Below are 9,480 nucleotides of genomic sequence, written 5' to 3'. Positions count from 1 at the left end.
GTGGGCTAGGCCAAGCTAATGGCGAGTGCGGGGCCTCTCTGTGCTCCCCAGCTGTCTGCCTGCAGGTTGTCCACAGTCGCCGTGGCTACCGTGGCTGCCGTGGTTACGGTGTTTTGCCCATACACTGTATGCTGTATGGTACATCACACAGCAGGAGAAGCAAACTGTCCCCACGTGCGATCCACAGTCTTGTCAAGTAAATGACTGAAGGCAGAAAAGCGTCATGCCCTTTCTCCCTCCCCTGCTCATCAGCTCATCCTTATCCTCAACTTGTTGTGACTTAGAATTACAGGAGAGACTCTCCTGGGGAGGCCTGAGGAGGGAGTGAGGAGCATCACCCAACTAACTAGGACCCCAAACTGAGTGGCAGAAGGGTGGCAGCCCAGGCACGACCCCCAACCCCCCCCCACCATTACCCAGCTGCAGATGCTCCTGGATTGAACAAGAAAAGTAACCTGTGCATGTCACCACACACACCGCGGGCACCTGTGCAGGTCACCACACACACCGCGGGCACCAGTGCAGGTCACCACGCACACCGCGGGCACCTGTGCAGGTCACCACACACACCACGAGCAACAAAAGTTCTTTATCTACTTATTAAGTGGAGCAAGAGGACGGATCAGAGAAGGAACTGAAAGACGGTTGACAATGGAACAAGGGATTCAGGAAGAAGATTGCAGAGTTAGAAAAATAAATTCCCAACTGGCAGTAAAACCTGAACTGTTCTCACTTTTTCGCCAAACAAAAATAACCCCGGGATGTGGAGAGATGGCTCAGAGGTGAAGAGCACCCAGGTTTACAAGTTACAGAGGCCCCGGTTTAGTTCCCAGCACCCACATGGCGGCTCACAGCGCCTGTAGCTCCAGCTGTAGGGGTCGGATGTCCTATTGTGATCTTCTTGGGTACCAGGCACTCACTATTGCACAGAGCCACAAGCGCTATACACACAAAGTTCTGAAAGGAAGTGATAATAGTAACAAAACTCGCTGTGTGTCAGTCTTCTACGGTCTGGCCCCTTGCTTTATAAAATCTGGGCTTTAATGAGTGGAAAGCAGCATGCTCGCTGGAAATGGGATGCGGATCTCTAGTCCCAGCTGCTCAGGAGGCTGCGACGGAAGGACCACTTTGTGCCTGTGCGTTTGAGACCAGCCTTGGCAACACAGACACCCTGTCTGAAGAAAGAGGAGAAAAGGAGGGAAGGGGAGAGGGGAAAACTAAAAAACAAAAACAACAAACAAACAAACTGAGCAACAAGAAATAGATGTCAAGAGAAGTTACCTCCCTTGGGTGGCCTATGGCCGGAGCTGTTAGCTAACACGCTGACATGCCCCTGAAGGTGCACTTGGTAACTCTGTGGGGCTGCATTTGCAAGTTTGGTGTTTTTCTTATACGTTTACTACAGAGATTCACTCGCATGCTCCTAATAGCTTCAGCAACCGCACGCCAATGCCTACTGTATACACGCATACATTTGACCCTCTCAGTGGTCCTGCAAACTCCAGCTCTAAGGACACCCGGCACAGAAGTTATAGGACTGCCTGGGTTCTACAGTTAGAAGCTGACAGAGAACCGGGTGGTGGTGGCGCACGCCTGTAATCCCAGCACTCGGGAGGCAGAGGCAGGTGGATCTCTGTGAGTTCGAGGTCTGCCTGGCAAAGCGAGTCCAGGACAGCCAGGGCTACACAGAGAGACCCTGTCTTGAAAAAACAACAACAAAGAAACCCGCAGAAACCCAGAATGGCGGCCTGGCCAGTGGCCACAGCGTCCACAGAATAGCGCTGGGCCGCTGTCTTCTCTGGCATCCTAGAGAGGAAGCTGACAATCGCTCCAGAAGGGGCTGATGTGTCGGCCAGGGAAACCTTTCACTATTTAAAAAGAAATTCTTTTTTAAGCCAGTAAGAAAAGCTCTACATTACAGCTGGGCATGGTGGAGCATGAGGAATCCCAGCAGAGGCAGGAGGGTATCTGTGAGCTTGAGGCCAGCCTGGTCTACAAAGTGAGCTCCAGGCCAGCTAGGGCTACACAGAGAGACCCTGCCTCATCAAAAACAAAAACAAAAGCAATGACCCTGCATTTTTGGTACAGTTCCGGGTTTATAGGAAAGTTATGACAGTGTTATGACAGTAGTACAGAGACACCTCACATTTCACTGTTACTACTGTGTTTGCTGTGGGGAATGCGCCGCCCGGGCCGTCGTGATGAACTCAAGTCCGTAACTGATTCTCACTGCCTCAGTGTTCACCCGTCTCCTTCTCTGTCACAACTGGGATCCTCCTTGTTGCTGACCATCCAGACAGCTTTGAGTATTTGAATCTTCCTCCTCCTCCCCCTTTCCCTCTTCCCCCTCTCCCTTCTCCCTCCTCCTCCTCTTCCTCCTCTCCCCCCCCCCAGCTGGGTCCTGCCCCATAGCCCAAGGCTGATGTTTTTCTTAGGTTTAGGGGGTGGGGGGCTCTGGGTTTGGGGTGTTCAGGGGTTAAGTTAGGAGGTCAAACTCGCATCAGATGGCAGTGAGGTGCTTCCTGTGAACAAGACCTGCCCTTTGCTGGTATGGATCAGTTGGCTGAGGTATTGTCTGGTTTCTCCTGTGAATTTAACTCTTTCTTCACTTTCTACCCTCTGTGAAGGGAGGCTATTATAGGAAGCTCACTCCCAGCAGGCAGGAGTCACACCCCAGCTCCTGGGAGGCCCAGGGTCAACCTCAATGCCAATTTCTTGGGTTTCTGCACAGAGAATTTTGGCATTTTATTCATTAATACATTTTAAATTATTCTGCTCTTTTGATAGGAATACAGGCACACACACACATGCACACACATGCATACATATACACATACACACAGGCACACACATATGCACAGATACACACATACACATAAATGCACACACATGCATACACACGTATATGCACAGAAATAGCAAATAAAGTCAGAGTCAGTTTCTCCCTCAGAGCTCTGAAGGCAGCTGCAGCGGGCTGCACACTGTGTGATCCTGAACGTAGAACTCCCTTCTCTTGCTCCAGCGCTCCACCACCGGATGACGCAGAGGGAGGGGTCTGCAAACTGTAAAGTGTGGTCAGGAGGGCTGGTATCAAGAAAGTGGACTAAAGAGCTGAGCTTAACTGAGCTGCTCCTGCGCCTCCAGGGCGGATGGAGACTCTTTTGCCTCCTCATCCAGTCCTGAGACCACAGCACACAAAGCCAGCCTTCCCAGTAGCCTGGAAAGAAACTATCTCTACAGCCCAGGAAGGCAATGGTGGCAAGCTGCTGTGGCCAGAGGGCTGGCTTGGGACCATGGGCAAGTTAGTCGACCTACCTGAACCATTGGAGGGTCGGCACATGGCTCAATGGCTAAGAACACCAGATGCCTTTCCAGAGGACACAGGTTCAAGTCCCAGGTCCCTTATGACAGCTCACAGCAGCTGTCTGTTCCAGTCCTAGGAGATCTGACCCCCTCTTCTGGCCTCTGGGGGCACCAGACACACATGTGGTATAGCTTTACATGCAGACAAGACAGCCATATACATGAAAGTAAGAGAGAGGGAGGAAGAGAGGGAGGGGGAGGGAAGAAAGAGAGAGAGAGACAGACAGAGAGGCAGCGAGAGGGAGGGAGGGAGGCATAAGGCCTCTGTGAGGAATGAACAGGAATCCAGCCGCATCCCTGGCCATACATCACAGTTACAAACTTCCTGCCTTACACCTGAGGAACCTGAGGCTATGACAGCTGAGTGACTGGCCCAGTGTCACCAGCTGGCAAGTATCAAAGTGAACGCTATCTGTGAGATAACAAAACCTGTTCCGCTGTGGTAGGTGGCCTCTGAGTCAGCCCCTCTCACCCGCCCAGGGTCACCCTAGCATTGCAGGATCCTGTCCGTCCGATCCGAGCTGGATCTGGACAGCCGTTTCTCCTGAGGGAGCCCCTGCCCTAGGTGAACAACAGCTCCTGCACTCTCTGACTGTCTCCAGGGTGACTGGGCCCTCAGCCTTACTGATCCCTTGAGAGCGCCCTACACCAGCCTGCCTTTCCCTCCATGCTGACTAGAAGGAGGCCAGCCTTGCTCTGCCTGCACTTCCCCCGCCCCGACACCCAGGCAGCCTGCCTCATCCCAGCCTCTGAGGCTTCCACTCAGGGTCCAAGTCCATCTGTGAAGGTGGAGAAACTCAGTATCTTGTCATGCCAAATATTAGTTCCAGTGACGCCCAAGTCCCACCTTGGACCTGCCTCTCCCAGTCTGTCTGTCCGTCTGCCTGTGTTTCTGTCTCCCTCATTTGTAACATCGTAGACCACATCCAACAAACTGCTTTCCAGGATACGAAGCACAGAATTGGTGTGGCAGGCCAGTAGCTGTCCCCTGCTGAGAGGGACGGTGGCTATGCCTCTGCCTCTGTCATGGCCCCTGAAATGTGAAACAGCCCAGAAGCTTTCTCCAGCTTAGTCCCGACACAGCTTCCTAACCCACCCTGAGGCCTGGACCTCATCCCAACACCACAGTTCTGATGGCTGCTCAAGTTGTTTTTAAGAAACGTGTATTGTCCATTCTTGCCCTGGAAGGTCAGGACTCTATAGGCTGGTCTGAGGGCTTGGATATTCTAGTAAATTCTGAGAGTCTCAGGCCGGGCGTGGTGGCGCACGCCTTTAATCTCAGCACTTGGGAGGCAGAGGCAGGCGGATCGCTGTGAGTTCGAGGCCAGCCTGGTCTACAAGGTTGAGTCCAGGACAGCCAAGGCTACACAGAGAGACCCTGTCTCGAAAAACCAAAAAAAAAAAAAAAAATTCTGAGAGTCTCAGCTGGGCTTGGGGTAGGGATAGGGGACTTCAAGGGAACCCCCCTCCACACTCCTGTTGGGGTGAGGACATGTTTGTCCCTGCTGAGCCCCAGCTGCCACTCATGCAGCTCAGTAAAAATGGTGTTTGGGCTCTATTGCATTTGAACCCTGATGCATACACAGACTTTAGCATCTGCCTCCACCTCTCAGGCATCCCAGTGTCCCCAGGAAGGCCAGTGTCCATACCAGCACACATCCTAGGAGACCCCTGCTGGGTCTGCAGAAGTCAGTGTCTCCACTAGTCACCTGAACCCTGAACTCTGAGCCCTGCCCTCCTTTCCTCCCTGGCTCCCCACTCTATTTCTTGCCGGATCTTTCAGGGTCTGTCACCTTTAAGGCTCACACACCACTAGAGCCCACCTGGCCAGGGAACATGCAGTGGTTGGAATCCACTGGCTTCTGCTCTCGTCCTTTGAGGCCAAGACTTTCCAACGCAGAGAAAGATTCTGGGTCTGAAAGGAGAACTTGGGAACAAAGCTTGGCCCTCTCTCCGAAGCCCTTGGACCTACTAACACCTACTTCTAGAAAATTTGGCCATACTCAGATAAGTATTGCCCCAAGTAGACATGCCATCTGGCAGAATCTTGCATGATCACAGATGTGACACGGATACACAGGCTCCCAGGTGAACACAGACAAGCCACACGTACAAGCATGAAGCACACATGCATACCTTTAGCCACACAGGCACACAAACATGGATGCCACAGGCAGCTTACCCCTGCTCCTGGGGTTCCAGACCCACTACCCCTCCCACCTGCGTCTCTAGTGCCGGGCACCATCTGTGTGGCCGTGGCTGGAGCTCAGAGTCTATGTGACCATGTGAGGTGGGAATTGGGGTGTTCAGAGGAAGCCCAAGGCTTGTCCACAAGTCTTCCCTTCAGACCCAGGCAGCTATGGCTCTGCTGAAGAGAGGAGGGAGATGAGCAAAGCCTGGACTCAACTTCTTCCAGGCTGGGGGGTGGGGAGGGCACCCATAGTTTGGGGGTCTTAGAGTCAAGAGCTTTCCTGAGGGCCCGCAGTCCCAGGCCTGCTATGCCCGGGAAGGGCAGAGACTGGGCAAGGATGCTGGAGGGGCGGGGAAGGGGCAGGATCTGTGGCATTTCCCCTCCAGCTGGAAACAAAGACAGATTCCTGTGTCCTGCGTGAGCAATCCGGTCCCACCCTCTCAAGTGTCTGGAGCCGAAGGAAATCCCGCCAGCCTCTGGCCTCACCCAGTGACTCGGGCCCTCTTTCAAACAATCTCTCTCCTCTCTTGGGCCATTACCTACTCTCAAGTCCCAGAGCCCCTCTCCTCCCCACTCGCTGTGGCCACCTCAAGCCCCTGTCTCCTCCAGGGAGCAGGATTCCCTTCACACAACCTCCCAGCTCTTACTAGTTAGCTTGGCCCTCCCTCACCCAAGATCAGGCCCAGTGTTTTACTGGAGGGAGAAAAAGTCTAGACAAAAACCGCTAGAAGACCCCCAAGCTGTCCGAAATGCTCCGTAAGACCCTGGAGTTGTGCACCTGAGGATGGGGATTAGGAACCGCGGCGAGATGGTCCCCCCAGTGAGCTACAGCAGTGAGATGCCCCTCCCCGCCCCCAGTGAGCTACAGCAGTGAGATGCCCCCCCCCCCCCCCAGTGAGCTACAGCAAGCAACAGCTCTGGGGAAGCAGGGGGTGCCAATGCTGCCAGTAAGTCAGGGTGCTGTGTCATACTGACAGTTAGCGGGGATTTGGCTGTACTAGTTAAATTTACAAAACAAGGTTATGCCGTAGGGCTGGGGAGGGAGAAGGTTACATAGGCAATGTGTTACTTCGACAACGTGAGGACCTGAGTTCAGATCCCCAGTGTTTGTGTGGAAAGCCAGTGCTTGGTGCCTGCAAGCTCAGCTCCAGACACAGCCAGGGTCCTGAGGCTTGCTGGCCTGTCAGCCGAGCCACTTGTTAGCTCCAGGGTCAGTGGAAGAGCCTGCCTCAAAACAAACAAAATAGTAGTGATGTGGAGAAGTGACTGAGTAACATATCCAATGTCAACCTCTGACTTCTACATGCATAGGCCCACACATGTGTACACACACATGAACATGTACACACGCACATACATGCATAAGTATCCATCAATAACTAGAAGGAAACTAGGGCCTCATGCATTAGGCAGGTCCTCTACCACTGGGCTATATCCTTGGGCCTTTAAAAATATTTTTTGTTTGTTTGTTTATCTTTAAATTATTTATTTATTTTGTACACATGTGCATGTGTGTGGGCATCTGTGTGGAGGTCAGGGGGTGATCTATGTGCATGTGCATGTATGTGGGCATCCGTGTGGAGGTCAGAGGTGATCTGTGCATGTGTGCATGTATGTGGGCATCCATGTGGAGGTCAGGGGGTGATCTATGTGCATGTGCATGTGTGTGGGCATCCGTGTGGAGGTCAGGGGGTGATCTATGTGCATGTGCATGTGTGTAGGCAATCCGTGTGGAGGTCAGGCAGTGATCTGTGCACATGTGCATGTATGTGGGCATCCGTGTGGAGGTCAGGCAGTGATCTGTAGGGATTGGTTTTCTTCTGCCACGTGGATCCCACTATGGAACCACTACAGTCTGTCAGGCTTAGTGGTAGAACCAGTCTAACTGACTCCATTTGCTTTTTGAAACAGGATCCTAAGTAGCCAAGGCTGGTCTCAAACTTGCCGTGTAATCTATGGTAACCTTGACCTCTTTGTCCTCCTCCTCCACCACCTCCCAGGTGCTGGGATTACAGGTACGTATGTTTTAAATCTTGAGATAGAGTCTTGGGTTGGGGAGATGGTTTGTCAAGTGAAGGTGCTTGCCTCCAAGCCTGGTGACCTGAGCTTAATTCCTGGGGCCCATGTGGTAGCATGAGAGAACCAGCTCCCACAAGTTGTCCTCTGACCTCCACATGTGTGCCATGGTACACACACACACACACACACACACACACACACACACCAAATAAATGTAATAAAAATAATATCTGGAACAGGGTCTCACCAAGTTGCACAGGTTGGTCTTGGGACTCGCTCTGTAATTCAGACAAGCCTTGGAATACATGACCTTCCTACCTCAGTCTCTCAAGAGTTGGGATTGCAGGCCTGGGCCACCATTCCCAGCTTCTTATTGTAAATTCTTATGGGGGTTTAACTGAGAATGGTCCCCACAGGCTCATATGCTCAAATGTCTGGTCCCCAGGTGGTGGAACTGTTTGGGAAGGATTAGGGCGGGTGGCCTTGTGGGAGGACGTGTGTCACTGGGGGTGGGCTTTGAGGGTTCAGGAGCCTAAGCTGCTCCCAGTTAGCCTTTTCTCTGTCTCATGTTTGTGAGTTAATGCACAAGCTCTCAGTTATCACGCCAGGGCCATGCCTGCCTGCACGCTGCCGCCACCCTCACACAGTGGTCATGAACTCACGCTCTGAAACTATAAGCAAGCTCCCCCAAAAACTCTATGGTGGCCCGGCAATGGGGGTGCACACCTTTAGTCCCAGCACTCGACAGGCAGAGGCAGACAGATCACTGTGAGTTCGAGGTCAGCCTGGTCTACAAAGCGAGTTTAGGACAGTCAAGGCTACACAGAGAAACCCTGTCTCAAAAAACTAAATAAATAAATAAATAAATAAATAAATAAACAAATAAATAAATAAATGTTTTGGGGCTGGAGAGATGGCTCAGAGGTTAAGAGCACCGTCTGCTCTTCCAGAGGTCCTGAGTTCAATTCCCAGCAACCACATGGTGGCTCACAAACATCTATCATGAGATATGTTCTGCAGGCAGAACACTGTATATGCAATAAATAAGTCTTTTTTAAAAAAGAAAACCTCTGTGGTGTCTCTTCACAGCACTAGAGAAGTAACCAAGACAATTCTTTTTGCAGAATTTTGTTTATGTCATCTGTACTGACTCGGGTGAGGACACAGGGGTCACTCTGCTAGCACACAGTCATGCCTGGAGTCGCTGACTGATTCTGCCCCTCCCCCTAAGCAAACCAAACATGGGCGTGCAGCTAACACGTGCTGGAGGACTTCCCCGCGGGCTCTAGCGATAGTCAGTGATGTGGTGGAGAAGGCCTCACCTGCTCCTTTCTGGAAGGCAGAGAACTGAGGATCACATTCAGGTGTTTCGACTTCCAGCCTGGACTCTCCCCATGTACTACCCTCACCGTCGGCAGTCAGCACAGCTGGTAAGAGTTCAAGGCTCAGCCGGGCGTGGTGGCGCACGCCTTTAATCCCAGCACTCAGGAGGCAGAGGCAGGAGGATCTCTGTGAGTTCGAGGCCAGCCTGGTCTACAGAGCAAGTTTCAGGACAGCTAGAACTATTACACACACAGAGAGAGAGAGAGAGAGAGAGAGAGAGAGAGAGAGAGAGAGAGAGAGAGAGAGTTAGAGACCCTGTCTCAAAATACCCAAAAAAAAAAAAAAAAAAAAAAAGAGTTCCAGGCTCTGGAAGCATGGGGGTGGGGGTGGGGGTGGGGGTGGGGGTGGGGGATGTCCCAGAGCTCAGTGCACTGCCTGAGAGCAGCCCAGGTTAGACCATTTCCCAAAAGACACCAAGCTTTGTGCCCACCCACCCCCTATGACATCAAGTGGGACCTTCTAACTGACACACTATTCTGATGCGCCCTCCCTTGCTCAAGGCCACCAACCTGAGGTGAGTGGCC

Source organism: Acomys minous, assembly GCF_964271855.1.
Source record: "Acomys minous genome assembly, chromosome: 12".
Classification (NCBI taxonomy): domain Eukaryota; kingdom Metazoa; phylum Chordata; class Mammalia; order Rodentia; family Muridae; genus Acomys; species Acomys minous.
This window is presented reverse-complemented; position numbering follows the sequence as displayed.